Genomic DNA, 21,577 nt, shown 5'->3' with positions numbered 1-21,577 from the left:
ACGAAAAAGTGAGGTTCGGGTTTACCTATGTCGATTTCAACTCCAGAGACGTGCTCGGGACATCTGACAATGGTGGGGTAGCCAAAATCTCGATCCAATTCCAAGACTTTTGATGGTAGTGCATCTGGCGGAATTTCACAAACGAACAGCAGTCAAATTTCCGCGAATTGAAGGTACCTACATGAAGCCCACAACATGGGGGTTAGTATATAATCTTTACAAAATTTTCTAAGCTCATTTAATGCTCGAAAAAATATTACGAAGTTTCATGGGACCCATCAAAAAACGGTATCGAAAAATTTTGAAATTTATATTGCCGCGAAGCTCTCGACGAGTGGCTCTCTGGTACTCTCGGTTTTCTCGTGGGGTTCACGGTTTGTGAGAAATCTAGCCCAAAAGTCGAAATGGGTTAAAACTTCTCGGACAAAAATTGGGCAAACCGCTCGATTGATTTTGGTGTTCTTGGTGTCTATGGAAAGCTCTCAAGGTGTTGATGGTGTTTGACACAAGACCTAGCCCAATTGGTGGCCAAATCTGCTGGATTTCGGCCGGAAAGCTGAAGCAGCGTGCGCGTGTAGGTGGGTCTTCACCCACGTTTTCCGGCCGCCTTGAGCATCGGCCGGTCGTGGGGAGGCACTGGGGACACGTGGTTTCTAGTGAAGGCATTCAAGTGGATCCCAAGAAAATTGAGGCTGTAACTGATTGGCTTAGGCCTACAACAATCACTGAGGTGTGAAGTTTTCTGGGCCTAGCTGGCTACTACAGGTGTTTCGTGCAGGATTTTTCCAGGATAGCAACTCCCTTAACTAAGTTAACTCGGAAGAATGTTCCATTCATTTGGACAGATGATTGTGAGGAGAGTTTCCAAAAGCTTAAGGAGTGTCTAACCACCACCCCTGTGTTGACACTACTGATGAGTAGTGAAGGATATCACAGGTGTCTTGTGGCGCCTCGAGTTGGGTTAGGGTGTGTTTTGATGCAGAATGGAAAAGTAGTGGCTTATACTTCAAGGCAGCTGAAGAGGCATAAGCAGAACTACCCCACTCATGATTTGGAAATGGCGGCTGTAGTCTTTGCACTAAAGATTTGGAGACACTACCTGTATGGTGAAGTGTGCGAGATATACACCGACCACAAGAGTTTGAAGTACATCTTCCAACAGAGGGATTTAAACTTGAGACAGAGGAGATGGATGGAGCTTCTGAAGGATAATGATTGTACCATCGGTACCACCCTAGAAAGGCCAATGTAGTAGCGGATGCTTTGGCGAGAAAATCTTACAGCGACTTGGCGCACATATCGTGAAGAAGAGGCGTTGATTCGGGAAGTACATGAGTTGATGGATCAAGGTGCGATCTTAGATCTTCGGATGAGGGGTATTGTTAGCTCATTTTTACGTGAGACCGGACTGCGAGGCGAGTTAGAGTTTCCCACGAGAGACCAACAAGCGATGAAAATCATAGAAAAATCTGTGAGGGTGAAGGTGGTGAGTTTGGATTTGCCAATGATGGAGCCCTTATGCAAGGTTCCAAGATATGTGTGCCCGATGTGAACAATCTCAGAAATGAAATCATGCAAGAGGCACACTATACACTGTACAATGTCCACCCAAGCTCCACCAAGATGTACCATGATGTGAAAGATAGCTATTGGTGGAATGGCATGAAGAGAGACATAGTAGACTTCGTGTCCAAGTGCTTGACTTGTCAGAAGGTGAAGTTTGAACACTAGAGGCCATCAAGGAAGCTGCAAGAGCTCCCTATCCCAGAATGGCAATGGAAAATGATTATTATTGATTTTGTGACTGGGTTGCCTCGAACCAAGCGAGGATATCATTCGATATGGGTAATTGTAGATCGCCTAACTAAATCAGCTCATTTCTTGATTGTGAAGATCACATATTACATTTGCGATGCGCGGACTCTATATTCGAAATCATCAGTTGCATGGAGTTCCTACTTTCATAATATCGTGAGGGCCTAGTTCACTTCTCGGTTTTGGAGAAAGTTGCGGGAGGCACTTGGCATGATTGAACTTTAGTACCGCTTTCCACCCTCAAACAGACGGATAGTCCGAAAGGACAATCCAAACACTCGAAGACATGCTTCGCATGAGTGTTTTGGATTTTGGAGGTCAATGGGATGATCAGCTACCTTTGGTGGAGTTTGCCTACAACAACAGTTATCACTCCAGCATAGGGATGGCACCCTATGAGGCATTGTATGGCAGAAAGTGTAGGTCTCCTCTGTGTTAGACGGAAATGGGAGAAGCGAAGTTGCATGATGTAGACCTAGTGTAGTACACTTCAGAGATGGTTCCTTTAATCGAGCAGTGAAAATAGCTTCGACAAGCGAGAAGAATTATGCGGATCTCGGGCGGAGGATGTGGAGTTTGCGATGGCGACTACGTATTCTGAAGGTTTCTCAGATGAAGGAGTCATGAGATTTGGAAAGAAGGGCAAGTTGGCACTTGATATATTGGACCTTTTGAGGTTACTGATAGGGTTGGAGCAGTTACCTACCGGTTCGAGTTACCACCCAACATTTCTCATGTTCATTCTGTATTTCACATCTCCATGCTCAGGAAATATATACCTGATCCTTCTCATGTGCTACAGCCAGATGTAGTAGAGTTGAAAAAAAACCTGACGTTTGAGGAGTAACTTGTAGCCATAGTGGACTACCAAGTGAGGCAACTAAGATCAAAACAGATCCCTATGGTTAAGGTTTTGTGAAGGAGTCAGTCAGTGGAAGAGTGCACTTGGGAGTCAGAGTGGGACATGCGTAGCAAGTACCCTTATCTATTCAATGGTAATTCTGTACTTTATTCTGCCTTGTGTAAAAAATTCGAAGACGAATTTTCTGTAAGGGGGGAAGAATATAACACCCCAAATTTTAAATTTATTATTTTATGAGTAAATAATAATATTTTAAATTATTTAAATTTTAGGAAATTATTTGAAATTTTTCGAATTTTCGAAATCGAGTTTGGTTTTCCGAAAATATAAAACTTTGATGATTTTTAAAAATTAATTTAAAGACCACGTGGCAAAACTAAAAATATATTTGCACTCCACAAATTTTTTTGAGTTTTTTAGAATTTTTTTCTGAATTTTTGGACCTCGTTTTCGGTCCCAAGGCAAAGTAAAAATTCAAAATTTTGTATCCTGAATCGGACCGATCGAATCGAACCGGACCGAATCAAACCGATCGAATCGGACCGGCCTTTTCTTTTCTTCTTCTTCCCTTCCCCGTGCGTCCTGTCCCTCTTCCTCTCTCTCCCGTTTTCTCTCTCCTCCCTCCTCCCTAAGCCGCCATGCCATCTGACCTTCCCCACCTTGCGCGCCTTGAGGTGCCTCCCCACGGTCGGTCGACGCTCCAGGCGGCCGGAAAATGCGCACGTAGACCCACCTGAGCGCACGCGCTGCTTCAACTTCCCGGCCAAAATCCGGCCGATTCAGCCATCGATTGGGCTGGGTCTTGTGTCAAACACCATCTACACCTCGAGAGCTTTCCATAGACACCAAGAACACCAAAATCCATCGAGCGGTTTACTCAATTTTTGTCTGGGAAGTTTTAACCCATTTCGACTTTTGGGCTAGATTTCTCATAAACCGTGAACCCCACGAGAAAGCGAAAGTACGGGCGATCCACTAGTCGAGAGCTTGCGGCAATATAAATTTTAAAATTTTTGACACCAGTTTTTGATGGGTGTCATGAAATTTCGTAGTATTTTTTCGAGCATTAAATGAGCTTAGAAAATTTCGTAAAAATTATATACTAACTCCCGTGTTGTGGGCTTCGTATAGGTACTTTCAATTCACAGAAATTCGACGGTTGCCGGGTTTGTGAAATTCTGGCCAGACAGACCGGCTACCGAAAAAGTCTTGAAATTGGATTGAGATTTTGGCTACCCCACCATTGTCAGACGTCCCGAGTACGTCCCCGAAGTCAGAATCGACATAGGTAAACCCGAACCTCACTTTTTCATAATTTTTTAGTGCTTGAATTGGATTAAAAATTCATAAAATATTTGTGGTAGCTCAGAAAATTATAATTCCTTTTGCATTAGCTTAGTAATATTACTAAGGACCGCGGGGCAAAGTTTTAGAATTTTTAGAGCTTATTTGGGTAGTTTTTGCAAAAAGGGTCAATTATAAGGACTAAACTGTAATTTTACATATTGTGATTGATGACTGTTTGGATGGGCCCAGGAGGAGCTGTGTGATGTGATTGAGTTGTGGGTGTATGGTTTGTGGATATAGAAGTGTGTTTTAAGCCCTTTTGCAGGTTGGGTAGGTTTTAGGTATATGGGAGACTCTGCCGGATTTTCAGCACAACTTAGGATATATTTGGTCTTTTTTTTAGTTTGTATTGAGTCAAATTTATTAAATGATTATAATAAAATTATCAGGTGAGCCAGGACAACCTTCCTCCTCCACCTAGCCGCCACAGTGACTTCGGTTGAGTCTGTGAGTAAAATATTAATTTTAATTGTAATTTCGATATTATTATATGTTCAAGCATGCCCATGCATCACTTATATGTATATATCTATGTGGTTAAACTCTAGGCACGTTTTATGTTGCATTCATAACTGTTAAAGTACCATGGATGTTGTTGTGGTAATTTGGAGCAGTGTGCGTGCGTTGGCGTGCGTGTGATGTGGTATTGGCTATGGACAGGACGGGTAGACACAGCTTAAGATCTTCGCTGGGACCCGGTCCTTCGGGGTCGACACGGCTTGAGTTCTTCGCTGGGACCCCGATTTGGTTTATTAAGCGAAAGTCTGAGCTTGAGTTCTTCGCTGGCACAGTTTGGATTAAGAGGGCTGTATAGGGGATCAACTCCCATATATGTATTGTTTGACATTATCGGGTGTATGAGTACTCCAAATTACCTTTTTGCTGTTATGATGTGAAAATATTGACGATGTTGCATTTCACTTCACAGAGTGCATTAGCTTTAGATAGCTATAGAGATTATGATTAAAATTGATATTTTACTCTCTGAGTTGAATGCTCACTCATGTTCATTATTTTTACAAGCTACAGGAGGATATTTGTTTTGGTTAACCTGCTTTTCTTCTTCGCAGGTCGTTTATTATTATTTGTATAATTCTATTAACTCCTAGAATTTCCGCATGTGTTAGAAATATTTATTTGATTTGGGTCTGTAATATAATTACCATGCTGGACTGGATGAGGGAGCTGAGCTCCCATTTATTTTTGTGATATTTGAGTATGTGGAGGGTGAGCTGAGCTTCCCAATTGATTATATATTGTGTTTACAGGTCGGATGAGTCAAAAACTCCCCGTTGAAAGGTCCATTTTATGGCCGGACTCTGTCCGGTTGAATTCTTGAAATTGGGCCCAAATGGGCCTTAGAGTTGGGTTGAGGAATAGTTAGGCTTACTATAGGCCTCGGGGGCTTTAGGCTGGCCCAGGTCCTAGTGCCGGTCCGGCCCATAGGTTGGGTCGTGACATTCTTGGTCTTCCATTATCTTCTTTGCTCGGGACCTTATTAAGTATACTCTTTTTGGTTGAACTGCTTGCTCGATCGGGTTTGCTTTGCTTGGAGCAATGTTGATTTCTTGTAGAAAGTAGGTCACCAGAATAAATTCAGGTAATTTTGAAATATACTGCTAGCGTGGCAATATCTATACACCTATCAAAGTAGGAAGGTGTTTAGATCATGCTGACAGTATGATTCAAAATTATCCTAATGTTATTTAAGAAAAATTTAACAATATAAACAGAGTAAGGTGAAAGCAAGTATGTCCCTTTTGTCCTAAAATAGGGAGAGTCCTAATACCGGGTAAGTACTACCTGATTAGATAGTTCTATCTTACGAGGTAGTTTGCTACGGCTTTCAACTAATGTGATAGTTTAGCTCAAGGTCTAATTTTCTAAAGCCACAGGTCCCCAAATCGTCCCTACTGTAAACAGTAGAGCCTCATTCCACCACTGATACTAACGGGAGAATTCCACGGGTATCACAGTAGATGGAAAGAGTTCCGATCTGAGCAAAAGTCTTCATGGATACTAACGAGGTAAAACCCACGGGTACTGCTACATGACTCCCTCCTATTTCCTAAAAAGGTAAGAAAGCCTGGGTATAGGATTGAAGTGTGTGAGGACATTGTGTAAGTAGTCAGTGTGTGAAGGGACATATTTACCTCTTCCCTGTATGGGGAGAGTTTTAGACAAAAATTGCTGTAACAAATAAGACAATCAAAGTAAGAAAAATGGTTATAAAGAATAATAACGATCGATATATCAAGACTTTCGAATTTTATAGATTAAATCCCCCAATTATGGTTTTAATTTACATAAGCATAAAATTAAATATGCTTTTGGACCTCTAAACTAGGGTTAAGGTGAAAAAAAGTCCCCAGTGGAGTTGCCAAGTTGATTAAAGAAAACCATTTTTTGAAAATTAAAATCCACTTTGAAAACAGAGATTCTAGGTTCGGGGTTCGTACACGGGTGGGGAAGGTATTAGGCACCCCACCTCGTCCCTCAACGAGGGTAAGCAGATTTAATGTTATGCTCTTTATAAATTAAAAATGATAATTAGGGGGTTGGAATGACGATGTTAATCCTTTATACGGATAAAAGGAATATTTGATATTTTACTATTTAGGGTTGCCCAAGAACATGAGTACATGAGATGACCCTTCAGTGAATAGGTATTGTGTAATGAATTTTTGTTGGGGGTTAATTCGAATATTGAAGTTGCGATATTTTAATTTGGATTTAAGCTAAGAGAATTTGGGTAAGAACTCTTGTGACACCCCTCACCCAACTACAGTGTAGCCGAGCGAGATGTGCTACATTCGATGCCGGAGCACCCTATCTTATCTTACTCTATTCCTTTAATAATTTGATCTCGCTATATTTTAATATCAATTATTTTTAGACGGAGAAACCAGCAGAGTTCCTCCTATTTTATTATCAGTTGGCGTACTTCACTATTCACCTGCTTAAAATTTGCAATAATATTTTACAATAAAAATCTCATCAATTATTCTCATAACCATCTCATAATTCACATCTTATTCATATATCTCAATTTCATATTCAGTTCCATTCATGTACAATTTATATATATAAATTCTCATGTTTCATTAATTTACATGATTTACAGACTGATTACATAAATTCATAATTTACATGATCTACAAATTAATTACAGTTCCATAATCTATATTTCAACATACAATTCATAGTTTATATTACAAATAATAACTAATTATAATATACAAAATACATAATATAATCTATATGGGCCTTATCTACATGCATTGCTGAGGAGGTGACAACCTTGAACACTCTATAGATCAGAACCCCAAAATCTCTGTTTAGGATTCGCTGGGCTTTAACTTCAGTACCTGCGCGAGGAAACAAATCCATCACGCTAAGCATTGCTGCTTAGTGGTGCAATAATATAAAAAGAAATAATGTATACAAATAAAAAATAATTGGAACATATTTTCTATACTAAAAAATTTTACTGGGTTCATATGAAATTTTCTATACAATATATATTTCGTTATTTATGTTGCTCTCTAGAATCACTTCTTTCATAAGTTTACAATAATCATTTATATAATGTACAAATAAATCTAAAATCTATACTTATATTCTTATGAAAGTCACATTTGTAATGTTATTTAAGTTATAATTCTTCTACTAGTCTTCTTATCACTTCCTTGATACTTTCTAAGTTGTTTACAATCATTTCGTAATATTTAAAATTTTTAGAACTACATTAATTTACTTCAAATCATTCTAAGGAACAAATTTTTGGAGCTAATCTAATTTATTTCAGAACTTCTTCTCATTTATTTACTTTCTAGCATTTTTAATTGCTAATATTCATAACTTATTTTAATAAATTAGACTGCTCAAGTAACCTACGACAGGCTGACTAAACTGGATAACGTTGGCACTGGACACCGCGGTGCCTCGGGCCGTCATACCATGGGACGCAGAACGTCAACCACGTATGCAATCAGTATGGCTAAAAAGCCATGATAACACATAATCGGGCATAAAAGCCATGAATGCGGGCATAAAGCCATGAGTGCGGCATAAAGCCATGAATGCAGGCATAAAGCCTTTCGCAGTACTGCTAAAACAATACCCTATTGGCATGCCAATCTATCCAATCTGATACACATGTCTAGGCTATACAATGGCACCTAATATCATTAAATATTAATATATTGTGTTTATGACTTCATTATTTCATGGCAAATTTCATAATTTATACATTCATCATATTATTCATACTAATTACAATTCACATTCAAAACATCTTTCCTTTCTCCCTTGATGGGAACCTAAATCCCAAATGACATTTTTATCACATTTATTCATTCAACAATCTATTCATGTACAGTACATTTCATATTTCAAGTTGTATTGCTAATATATTATGAACTCCATTGGTGTTGGGAGTATAAGTCTCAACAATCCATCTAGGTAAATTTCATTTCATATTCAAGTGGTATCACTCATGTTTTATTAGACCTACTAGTAAAGGGAATACAAATCTTAATTATATATTCACATAACTTAAATGTTCATTAAGTCATTTAGGTAAATTACTATTTCTATTCCAAGTAATCCATGAACATTTCATGGATTCCAAATTTTATACCTTAATTTCCTCTACCAATTTAGTTCTCACTTTGTGTCTTTGTACTACTATTCACATTACTATTCACTCAAATTGTTGACTTTTTAATACATAATAAATTTATTGAATCTAAGTTTTCTAAGATACCACATTTTGCATTTTATTTTTGTTGTTATTGATTTCCAATACCATTTTAAAGCGTATCTTATGTTATTCAAAATTTTTAGATTTTATACCCTAGGTTTACTGTTTCATTGGTCATTTGTACAGTAGGAATTTAATAAAATTGTCTTCATGAAAGTTGTTTCTTATTGTGTCTAGTTACATTTATTTTTTTGAATCACTCCATTTGGACTTTTGTAACTCAAGTTATAGTTATTTTACCATAACTGGCCGGATTGAGTTGTACCCAGAATTTTTGGGCAATTTGGTTCTACTAGATTTTGTGACCTAAGTTTGGTTGGCAATTTGACTAGGTTATGGTCAGAATTTGGATTTGTGTTTTTCATAAAAGTTGTAGGGCTATGTCTCAGATTTCTGCTGGCAAAAGTTTAGATCAATTGAACTTTTCTACAGTGAGTTATGACCATTTGAACAAATACTGTTCATTTGGTCATTTTCCAGGGACAGCATGTTGGTCACTCGGATTAGGATAATTTTTAGGTCAACTTGGTTTGGCTTTCTGGGCAGGGTTTCTCCACCAAAGTTGTGCCATTATGTGTCTAGTTTTATGTCTAATTAACCTTGCACCAATTGAACCTATACAACTCCATTTATGGCTGCCCAAACCTGCTGGACTCATAACCAGTCCTATAGGCCACCAAGGGCAGCATGCCTAAACTCAACTCCATTATCCTTACTCACATCAATTCCTCCTCACACACATTCAAATGGTCACTAATTGACCATTACAAGGTTAATATACCATTTCATAAGCAAAACTCTAATTTTTTTCAAAAACCCTAATTCCCAAGTGTCCATTTCATGCTTTTCATGTCATCTAACACATCCAACACACATAGTTCAACATCTAACTCAAGTTATCTCATGACAAACCACTTCTAAACAATTCAAGTCATACAAATCAACAAATCTCATCCTTCTCCCATGGCTGCAAATTTTCATACACACTTCAATATAATTGTTTTGTTCAATTTTTACAATAAATTCTCATTTAATTTGTCTTCCTAACAAAGATTAAAAGATATGGAAGTGAGTATAGGCACTAACCTTGTTGGAGCTACTCCCAAGCTTGCCAAAACTTTTCTTTTTCCTCTTCAAATTGCTGTCCAATGCTTGCTCTAGTGGTAGGGACAATTTTTCATGAAGAGAAATTAGGGTTTGGAGGTGATTTGGTGGGTTAGCTCAAGCTTGATCAAGCTTCCATGGAGTTTTCTTTCCTCTCTCTCTCTCTCTCTCTCTACATTTTTTTTGGCTGCCCAAAGGTTGAAGATGCAGATTGTTTGTCAATTTTGTCTAATTTATCTCCTTTTAATTGGCTTGTTGAGTTGTGATTGGTGGAGACCTAACTAATGACATCATGTGATGTCATATTTCCTATTTTCTTTCATTTTCTTTTCTACTCATTTTCAATTTAATTTTTAGCAATATTTATTCATATTTTAGATCATAATAATTATTTACTTAATTGGACAAGTCGGCCAAAAATCATCTCTGAAGACGAAATGACCAAAATGCCCTCCGTTTGGCTTAACAGACTAAATTGTCTGTATCGATTGAAAAATTTTTTTAAGCCTTTTCTTGGCATTCTAATGCCATAAAAATCTCAATGACTCTTCTCTAGAGTCCCAAAAATTATTTCACGAATATATACAATTAAACTTTCAACAATTTAAATTAAAAGCATAATAAACATTTCAAGACAATGATATCACAATTCAATATTTCAATTCATTCAAAACGATGTGCAGAAGAAAATTTACAGAAATTCTATGTTGTGCACAAACCTTATATGAGTCACCTCTTGGCCTTGACTCGATCCCTCGGGTTCTTTCCCAGTATTCTTTTCAACTGAAACACACAGTTTAACAGTATTTCATTATCATAACTTATCATAAATCCAAAAATAAATTCAAATTTACTTTTACTTAGCTTAAATATGCTAAAATTGACGTTCTTTAAAATTTGTATTTCAGAGTTATTATTCACTACACTATTTAAGTCAATTTGTTGACTTTCTAAGGCTTAATAGGTATGGGCATTCCAATTTCACCCACATACCACATTTTGGTTACTAAATTTGTTGGTTTTGATTGTTTACTCAAATTTTAAGTCTTTTAAGCAAATTTGTAAATTTATAGTTTTGGTGTCCTATGTTGCACTGTTCCATTGGTCATGTTGCTGTTAGAATTTAGCTAAGTTTTCTTCATAGAAATTGTTCCTTATTGTCTTAACTTTATTCTCCTTTTTGAATTACTCCAATTGGAGTTTTTGTAGCTCAAGTTATAGCCATTTGAATCATGGTTGCGGATTGGCCTAACTTGATTTTACGGGCACCAAAATTGGTTACAGCGGTTTAAGTCACCAACTTTGGGTGGTTAAATGACGTGGTTAAGGGCATAATTTGGGTTTTGTTCTTCATGAAAGTATTAGATCTATATCTCAGCTTTCTACTGGTAAAATTTCAGGTCATTTAGACCTGCCTAGCCCAAGTTATGGGCAAATGAACAAACACTGTTCATTTGGTCATTTTTGTATAGGGCAGAATACCTATTTCTGGGTTTGGTTAATTTGTTCACCAGGTTTTAGTCACTTTCTGGGCATGATTCCTAAATGAAAAATGTGTTATTATGTGTCTAGTTTCATTCCCAATTGGCCTCACACTAATTAGGTTGGTAAATTTTTAGTTGGTCCCTGAAAGGGACCTTGGTCATCTTCTTTAGAAAATTGACCACATCCAATCTGAATTTCCATTCAATTCCAACACTTCCAACATGCCACAATTGGTCACAAATGACCATTTTTCAGCTCAAACTAGGTTAAACACACCATTTGACCAATTCTCCAATTTTTGTCTTCCAAAACCCTAGGTCCAAACCCTAATTCACATAATTTGTTACATTTAACCAATTCAACACATATACACATACTTCCTCAACTCAATTAAGCTTAGAAACACTTTTAATTCAATCAAAACACATGCATACTCATATCAAACCCTAGCTGGCCGAAATTACCCTAGTCCTCCAACACTTGTTTTCATTTCATTTTATGTTAATTTCTAAGTTCATTAAGCTAAAAACACAAGAATTAAACAAAAAGTTTCAAGTTTGGATCACTAACCTTAGTGCAGAATTTTCTTTCCTCTTCAACTACCTCCTTTCTTCTTTCTTTCTATTGAATCTTCTTTTCTAATTGCCCAAATAAAAGTTTAGTTATGGTAGGCCAATTTTCTATGGTGGGATTTTCTTATCTTCAAGCTCAAAGATGAGCTTTAATGGAGTTTTGGTGAGGGAGAGGGTGAGAGAGAAGTGGGGCAGCAACAAGATGAAGAAGATGACTTTTTTTTTGTTTTTTTTTTCTTTCTCTTATAAATTTTTATCCTTATGGAAGACCATAATTATCCAAAATTAATTTTTTTTATTATAATATTTATTGCATCATACATGATGTCATGCATGATGTCATCACTTTTTACTTTTCTTTTTCCTCTTTTTTTTTCTATTTACTTTTCCATTAGTTCTTTAATTTAATTCTTGATATCCATTTTTTTTTTTTGTCCGATTTTATTTGACAATCAAGTTAGGAGTCAGCTTCAGGGGTCAATTGACTAAATTGCCACTCACCGGTTCGAACCGGTTTGCAAATAATTCAATTTTTCTTTCGGATCCCTGACCTAATTATTTGACTGGCTTAACAATTCTTTTTTGTGATTTTCTCTTTTCCACTGTGTTCGCAATAGTCCTAAGGACCACAATGTCACATTTTACGGTTCGAAATTTGAGTTTAAATTAACTTCGCAGTCCTTCTAGAGAAGGTCACCCATCGTTGTGACTCTCGGCTCATTTAACTTCTTGTGCTCTGTTTTTCTTATTTATACTTAACTAATTTACAATTACTAATTATTTGTGTTCAGGGCTTATCTAATTGTCTTAGATATGGTTCTAATCCCCTTAATTTTCCAGACCGACACCGATCATCGGAATAGTGAAATATACCAAGCTATACAAATAGGGGTGTTACAATTCTCCCCCCTTTAAAATAATTTTCGTCTCGAAATTTTACCTAGTAATCAGTCTCTAAACAGCTGTGGGTGCTGTCTCCTCATGTCTTCCTCTCATTCCCAAGTAGCCTCCTGGCCCGAATGATGGTTCCACAACACTTTCACTAATGGGATCTGCTTGTTCCGTAGCTGCTTCACCTCATAAGCCAAAATCTCTATGGGTTCTTCCTCATATGTGAGGTCTGGATTCACTTCAATTTCTTTTACTGGTAGTACATGAGATCGGTCTGATCGATGCCTCCTCAACATGGACACATGAAAGACATTATGTATCTTCTCTAACTCTGGAGGTAGTGCCAAACGATATGCTAAAGGACCCACTCTTTTCAGAATCTCATATGGCTCGATAAAACGAGGACTCAATTTCCCTTTTCTGCCGAATCTCATAATTTTCTTCCAAGGGGAAACCTTGAAGAATACTTTCTCACCCACTGTATACTCAATATCTCTTCTCTTCAAATCAATATAGGACTTCTGACTGTCTGATGCAGTCTTAAGTCGATCTCTGATCAATCTGATTTTCTCTTCAGTTTGCTGAATAATTTCTGGCCCAATCAACTTTCTTTCGCCTACCTCATCCCAACACAGGGGAGTTTTGCATTTTCTGCCATACAAAGCTTCATATGGAGGTATCCCAATGCTTGATTGGTAGCTGTTGTTGTAAGCAAACTTAATCAAAGGCAAGTGTGTATCCCAACTGCCCTCAAATTCAATCACACAAGCTCGTAGCATGTCCTCCAAGATCTGAATTATCCTCTCAGACTGGCCATCTGTCTGTGGGTGGAATGCCGTACTGAAGTTTAATCTAGTTCCTAGGGCTCTCTGAAGACTACCCTAGAATCTAGAAGTGAACTTAGGATCTCTGTTTGATACGATGGATATTGGCACCCCATGCAGTCTTACTATCTCATCACTGTACAACTTGGCCAATCTTTCTAAACTATAGTCCATCCGTACTGGCAGAAAATAAGCAGACTTGGTCAGTCTGTCGACAATGACCCATACTGCTTCATGACTCTTCTGTGTCCTCGGAAGTCCCATCATAAAATCCATTGTTATTCTCTCCCATTTCCATTGTGGTACTGATAGTGGATGTAATAACCCAGCGGGTACTTGGTGCTCTGCCTTCACTTGCTGACAAGTTAGGCATTTGGTAACAAACTCTGCTACATCTCTTTTCATACCCATCCACCAGTAATGCTCCTTTAGCCCTCTATACATTTTTATGCCACCAGGGTGCATGGCAAAAGGAGACTCATGTGCTTCCTTCAAAATGATCTTCCTCAAATCAACATCATTAGGAACACACATTCTGCCCTAGTGTAGCAATAGACCGTCATCTCTTATTGAGAATTCTGGTTTCTTGCCCTGTCGAACTTCTTCCAACGACACGATACTTTTCATCATTACGACCATTATGATATGATCAATCAACACTGGCTGTACATGCCATGCAACAGCTGTCTGCCCCTCATCATTAATCTCTAAGCTAGCATGTAATGATCTCAATTCATGTACCATAGACAAAGGAGAAACCTGTAGACTTGCCATAGTCTTGCGACTTAAGGCGTCAGCCACAACATTAGCTTTCCCTGGCTGATAGTCTATCAGACAATCATAGTCTTTTATCAACTCTAACCATCTCCTCTGTCTCAAATTCAACTCCTTCTGAGTATCCAGATACTTCAAACTCTTATGATCTGTGTAGATGTAGCATTTCTTCCCATACAAATAATGTCTCCAGATCTTAAGAACAAACACAATAGCTGTAAGCTCCAAATCATGTGTTGGATAATTCCTCTTATGCGGTTTCAGCTGGCGTGATGCATAGGCAATGACATTTCGATTATGCATCAATACACAGCCTAACCCATTGTGAGAAGCATCACTGTAAATAGTATACTCTTTACCCAGGGTAGGTAAAGTAAGGACTGAAGCTTCAGTCAAACATTTCTTCAATTCATTAAAACTCTGCTAGCATTTGTCCGTCCATTGAAATTTCACATCTTTTTGAAGTAGCTTGGTCAATGGAGATGCCAACATGGAGAATCCCTTCACAAATCGGCGGTAGTATCCAGCTAAACCCAGAAAACTACGAATCTCTGTAATATTTCTGGGTGGTCTCCAATTAAGAATAGCTTCTATCTTACTTGGATCTACCTTGATGCCCTCTACTGATACTATGTGCCCCAAGAAGGATATTTCCTTCGGCCAAAATTCACACTTCGACATTTTGGCTTATAGTTGTTTCTCCCTCAAAGTCTGTAGTACAATTCGCAGATGTCTATCATGCTCTTCTGCACTCCTCGAATAGACCAATATATCATCTATGAATACCACAACAAACTGGTCGAGGTACGGTCTGAAGATAGTGTTCATCATATCCATAAAAGCAGTCGGAGCATTAGTTAATCCAAATGGCATGACCAAGAACTCATAATGGCCATAGCTGGTTCTGAAGGCAGTTTTAGGAATACTCTGCTCTTATACTTTCAGCAGATAATAACCTGATCTCAGGTCAATTTTGGAAAACATAGCTACACCCCTCAACTGATCAAACAAGTCATCAATGCGGGGCAAAAGATATCTATTCTTTATTGTCACCTTATTCAATTGTCGATAGTCAATATATAAGCAGAGAGTGCCATCCTTCTTCTTAACAAACAACACTGGCACTCCCCAAGGTGACACACTAGGGCGGATAAAGCCCTTGTCAAGCAGCTCTTGCAACTGCACTTTCAACTCTTTCAATTCTGCAGGTGCCATTCTATATGGTGCTATGGAGATTGACTCCACACCAGGCATAACATCAATCTCAAACTGCACCTCTCTTTCTAGAGGTAATCCTGGTAATTCATCAAGAAACACATCCGAAAAGTCACATACTGTAGGAATGTCCCTCAGTGCTGGGCTCCCCACTTGGGTGTCTATCACATGTGCCAAGTATGCTTCACACCCCTTTCTGATCATTCTTTTGGCTAGTGCAGCCGAAATGATGTGTGATGGCAATAAATGCCTCTCCCCATGTATCACCACATCACCGTATAGAGGGAGACCAAAAGTGACTGTCTTCAGTCTACAGTCAATCATGGCGTGATGCTTGGCTAACCAATCCATGCCCAAGATAATATCATAATCTCTGAAGGGCATTTCAATCAAATCCGACAGAAAAACATATCCTTGGATCACCAAAGGACAGTCTATATAGATTCTATTGACCCGAACCTCTTGTCCTAACGGACTAGTTACTAGCACTTCAAAACCCATTTGGACACACGGAATAGCAAGTGAACTGACTATGCTAGCACTAACATATGAGTGGGTTGAACCCGGATCAAACAACACAAATACTTCTTGATCAGAGATAGAGAATGTACCAGCTACAATATCAAAAGTCTCAGCCTCTTCTCGCTCTCTCATCGTATAAACCCTAACTGAAGCACTTCCTTGTGCTGACTGACCAACAGTACCCTGACTACCTGAAGCATGGCCTCTACCTCTGCCTCTTTCTCTGCCAACTAGTTGTGAACCTCTGGGAACAGGACTCTGAATAGATCCTTCTGCAGTCATAGGAGCTGGACCGAATCTAGGAGCACTAGTTCAATCTTTTGCAATATGAACCTTGCCTTCACAGTTAAAACAGGCTCCTGTTACCCAGTAGCATTCTCCCCCATGAATCTTGCCATAAGTCTCACAGGGGTGGGGAGGTTGTGAACCCCTACTCGACTGTTGACCAGACCTAGGGGGTCTTTGTCCAGAGAATCAGCCCTTTCCAAACCTTCCACCTCGACCTCTGCTAGGTCCCCCAAATTTCTTCTTCTTTCCAGAGGTACCACTAGGACTTTGCTCTACTGACTTTTCCCCCTTGTCTTTCTCTGATTTTTCAGCTTTTTCTGATTTTTCTTTTGCTGGGGTCGCTTCTGATTCAATTCTTTCCAACTCAAGTGCCTGAGAGATGAGCTCTGAGAAATTACTATGTCTGAATCCCACAACTTGCATCCGTAGGCTGGGCTTCAAACCCGTCTCAAATCTCTTGCACCTTTCCTTGCTAGTAGAAAGGAGACTCCCAGCATAGTGGCTTAAGCTGGAGAACTCCCTCTCATATTCTGCCACTGTTCTGTTACCTTGCTTCAAACTCAAAAATTCTTATAGTTTATGATCAACATATGCATCTGGGACGTATTTCTGTCTGAACTCTCTGATGAAGTCATCCCAGGTCAGTACTGGTGGTTCAGCCAAGCTGTGGGGGCCATCAATCATATGCATCCCCTTGCAGTAGTGACACAGAGTATTCAAACTTCAGTTCATCTTGACAGTGTAGCTTCTTGAACACTCTGTCCATTCTTTCTAGCCATTGCTCTGCCTTTAAAGGGTTTACTGTACCCTTGAATTTCGTAGCCCCATACTTCAACAGCTTATCATACTGTCTAACTGGAGCTTGAGGTTGCAGCACAGTAGTCTGGGGTGGAGCTTAAGTAGGCATACCCCCAGCCATTTGTTAAAACATTGCCACCATCTGTATGCGGTATGCGAGCTGCGGTATTTGTGGGGCTGGTGCCATCGACCACCGACATTCTCAGAGTGGGGCTTCCCCTTGTGCCTCAGCTTCAACAGATTGCGCAACTGAGCGATCCCCTTCTTCCATAACAGTCTGGAGTAGGATATCTCCAGAACAAGTAACACATGAAGATTTCCCTCCGTTAGTTCATATTTATGATGTAATGCACTGTATGTAACAAATAAGGACATTGAGCAGTTATACTTAACAAGGAAATACTCAAATTCACAAGTTAAAACATACTTCAAAAATTTGCTCTGATACCACTAAAATATGTCACACCTTACCCCTTTGTAAGGCATAACATGTTCCCGTAGAATACCTAAAGAACTACCGAACTTTACCTACCGATAACTCGTTAAGTATCCTACAAGGGATTTTAAAACAATTTTCTTACTTTCATAAGTGGTGAGCATTTTCTACTAGGTATTAAAACATTTAATTAGAGTTTGAAGACTAGTTAAAATTTTTGTTCCATTTTATTTTTCCACAAATTTTATAAAAATTTCGGCAGAGTGCCGTCTGTATTTTGAGAAAACAGTTCTTCAAATACCTGTAGAAAGCACTTCCAAAGATTTATCTCAACAACTTTAACATCATTTCTCAATTTCCAAAATTCAACATCATCAAATAATATAATTTAATTTCATTCAAATTAAAACAAAATATTTCCATTCATATTTCAATAAAGATAAAATAATTTAGATACATCATTCTAAATATTTACATTATGAAAAATCCAAACCAAAATTTATTATAAGCTTTATACAATTGCTCATGACCATTTCCTACATTTACATACATTACATACATCAAAATAATTTTTACAATCAGGGTATAAAATATACCCGATAAACTTCAGAGTAGGTAGCTCCTTAATCCTCAGCAGCTCACTCTGCTGCTCCTCTAGTCTCTATATCTGCGACAGCAATAACAGCCATCGCTGAGTACTAGGACTCAGTGGTGCACAACATACTAAAATAACCTTTATGCAAAATTTAAATAATACTTATTCAAAAATTAAACTGAACATGAAATATAAATTCAAAACATGATTTATAAGATTTTAACTCAAACAATTTCATTTCAAAAGTCTCAAAACAAATTCCATAAAAACACAAAGTTATATCATACCATTTGAAACAAATATCATCTCAATAGCCAGAGGCTAAGGAGAAGTCACATCACAAGGCTAACTAGCTCAAATATATGGGAATCCATTCTTTTTCTTCTTCTACTGGCACACACCTCAACACTTCAGCCAGAAAAGGAATCAAAATTCGAAACTGATTTCCCCCACTAGTCATACTAGTGAGGTATTCAAATATATGGTCATGACACTGTGGTTTCAAAACTATCTTAACAATTTACTAAACATTTGATGCCATTTCAAATATATACAATTAAACTTTTAACAATTTAAATTAAAAGCATAATAAACATTTCAAGACAATGATATCACAATTCAATATTTCAATTCATTCAAAACGATATGCATAAGAAAATTTACAGAAATTCTATGTTGTGCACAAACCTTATACGAGTCACCTCTTGGCCTTGACTCGATCCCTCGGGTTCTTTCTCGGTATTCTTTTCAACTGAAACACACAGTTTCACAGTGTTTCAGTATCATAACTTATCATAAATCCAAAAATAAATTCAAATTCACTTGTACGTAGCTTAAATATACTAAAATTGACGTTCTTTAAAATTTGTGTTTTGGGGTTACTATTCACTATACTATTTAAGTCAATTTGTTGACTTTCTAAGGCTTAATAGGTATGGGTATTCCAATTTCACCCACATACCAAATTTTGGTTACTAAATTTGTTGGTTTTGGTTGTTTACTCAAATTTTAAGTCTTTTAGGCAAATTTGCAAATTTTTATTTTTGGTGTCTTATGTTGCACTGTTCTATTGGTCATGTTGCTGTTAGAATTTAGCTAAGTTTTCTTCATATAAATTGTTCCTTATTGTCTTAACTTTATTCTCCTTTGTGAATCACTCCAATTGGAGTTTTGTAGCTCAAGTTATAGCCATTTAAATCATGGTTGCCAGATTGGCCTAACCCAGATTTTCTGGGCACCAAAACTGGTTCTGGCAGTTTTAGATCACCAAATTTGGGTGGCTAAATGACTTGGTTAAGGGCATAATTTAGGTTTGTGTTCTTCATGAAAGTTTTAGGTCTATATCTCAACTTTTTAATGGTAAAATTTCAGGTCATTTAGACCTGCTTAGCCCAAGTTATGGCCAAATGAACAAACACTGTTCATTTGGTCATTTTTGTACAGGACAGAATACCTATTTTCGGGTTTGGTCAATTTGTTCACTAGGTTTTAGTCACTTTCTGGGCATGATTCCTGAATAAAAAATGTGTCATTATATGTCTAGTTTCATTCTCAATTGGCCTCACACCAATTGGGTTAGTAAATTTTTAGTTTTGGTCCCTGAAAGGGACCTTGGTCATGCTGCCAGAAAACTGACCACATCCAATCCGAATTTCCATTCAATTCCAACACTTCCAACATATCACAATTGGTCACAAATGACTATTTTTCAGCTCAAACTAGGTCAAACACACCATTTGACCAATTCTCCAATTTTTGTCTTCCAAAATCCTAGGTCCAAACCCTAATTCACATAATTTGTTATATTTAACCAATTCAACACATATACACATACTTCCTCAACTCAATCAAGCTTAGATACACTTTTAATTCAATCAAAACACATGCATACTCATATCAAACCCTAGCTGGTCGAAATTACCCTAGTCCTCCAACACTTGTTTTCATTTCATTTTATGTTAATTTCTAAGTTCATTAAGCTAAAAATACAAGAATTAAACCAAAAGTTTCAAGTTTGGATCACTAACTTTAGTGCAGAATTTCTTTCCTCTTCAACTTCCTCCTTTCTTCTTTCTTTCTCTTGAATCTTCTTTTCTAATTGCCCAAATAAAAGTTTAGTTATGGTAGGACAATTTTCTATGGTGGGATTCATTTATCTTCAAGCTCAAAGATGAGCTTTAATAGAGTTTGGTGAGGGAGAGGGTGAGAGAGAAGTGGGGCAGCAACAAGATGAAGAAGATGACTTTTTATTTGTTTTTTTTTTTTTTTCTTTCTCTTATGACTTTTTATCCTTATGGAAGACCACAATCATCCAAAATTAATTTTTTTTTAATTATAATGTTTATTGTATCATGCATGATGTCATGCATGATGTCATCACTTTTCACTTTTTCTTTTTCCTCTTTTCTTTTTTTTTCTATTTACTTTTCAATTAGTTCTTTAATTTAATTCTTGATCTCAAATTTTTCTTTTCTCCGATTTTATTTGACAATCAAGTCAGGAGTCCTTCCCGAGAAGGCCACCTATCGCTGTGACTTTCGGCTCATTTAACTTCTTGTGTTCTGTTTTTCTTTTTTATACTTAACTAATTGACAATTACTAATTATTTGTGTTCAGGGCTTATCTAGTTGTCTTAGATGTGGTTTTAATCCCCTTAATTTTTCGGACCAACACCGGTTATCAGAATAGTGAAATATACCAGGCTATACAAATAGGGGTGTTACACATTTCCATTCATGTACAATTTATATATATAAATTCTCAAGTTTCATTAATTTACATGATTTACAGACTGATTACATAAATTCATAATTTACATGATCTACAAATTAATTACAGTTCCATAATCTATATTTCAACATACAATTCATAGTTTACATTACAAATAATAACTAATTATAATATACAAAATACATAATATAATCTATATGGGTCCTATCTACATACATTGCTGAGGAGGTGACAACCTTGAATACTCTGCAGATCAAAACTCCAAAATCTCTGTTTGGGATTCGCTGGGCTTTAACTTTAGTACCTGCGCGAGGAAACAAATCCATCGCGCTAAGCATTGCTGCTTAGTGGTGTAATAATATAATAAGAAATAATGTATATAAATAAAAAAATAATTAGAGCATATTTTCTATACTCAAGAATTTTACTTGGTTCATATGAAATTTTCCATACAATATATATTTCGTCATTTATGTTGCCCTCTAGAATAACTTCTTTCATAAGTTTACAATAATCATTTATATAATGTACAAATAAATCTAAAATTTATACTT

The sequence above is a fragment of the Hevea brasiliensis genome, unplaced genomic scaffold (assembly GCF_030052815.1).
Source record: "Hevea brasiliensis isolate MT/VB/25A 57/8 unplaced genomic scaffold, ASM3005281v1 Scaf330, whole genome shotgun sequence".
NCBI lineage: Eukaryota > Viridiplantae > Streptophyta > Magnoliopsida > Malpighiales > Euphorbiaceae > Hevea > Hevea brasiliensis.
The sequence above is the reverse complement of the archived record's forward strand: the minus strand, read 5'-3'. Positions refer to the sequence as shown.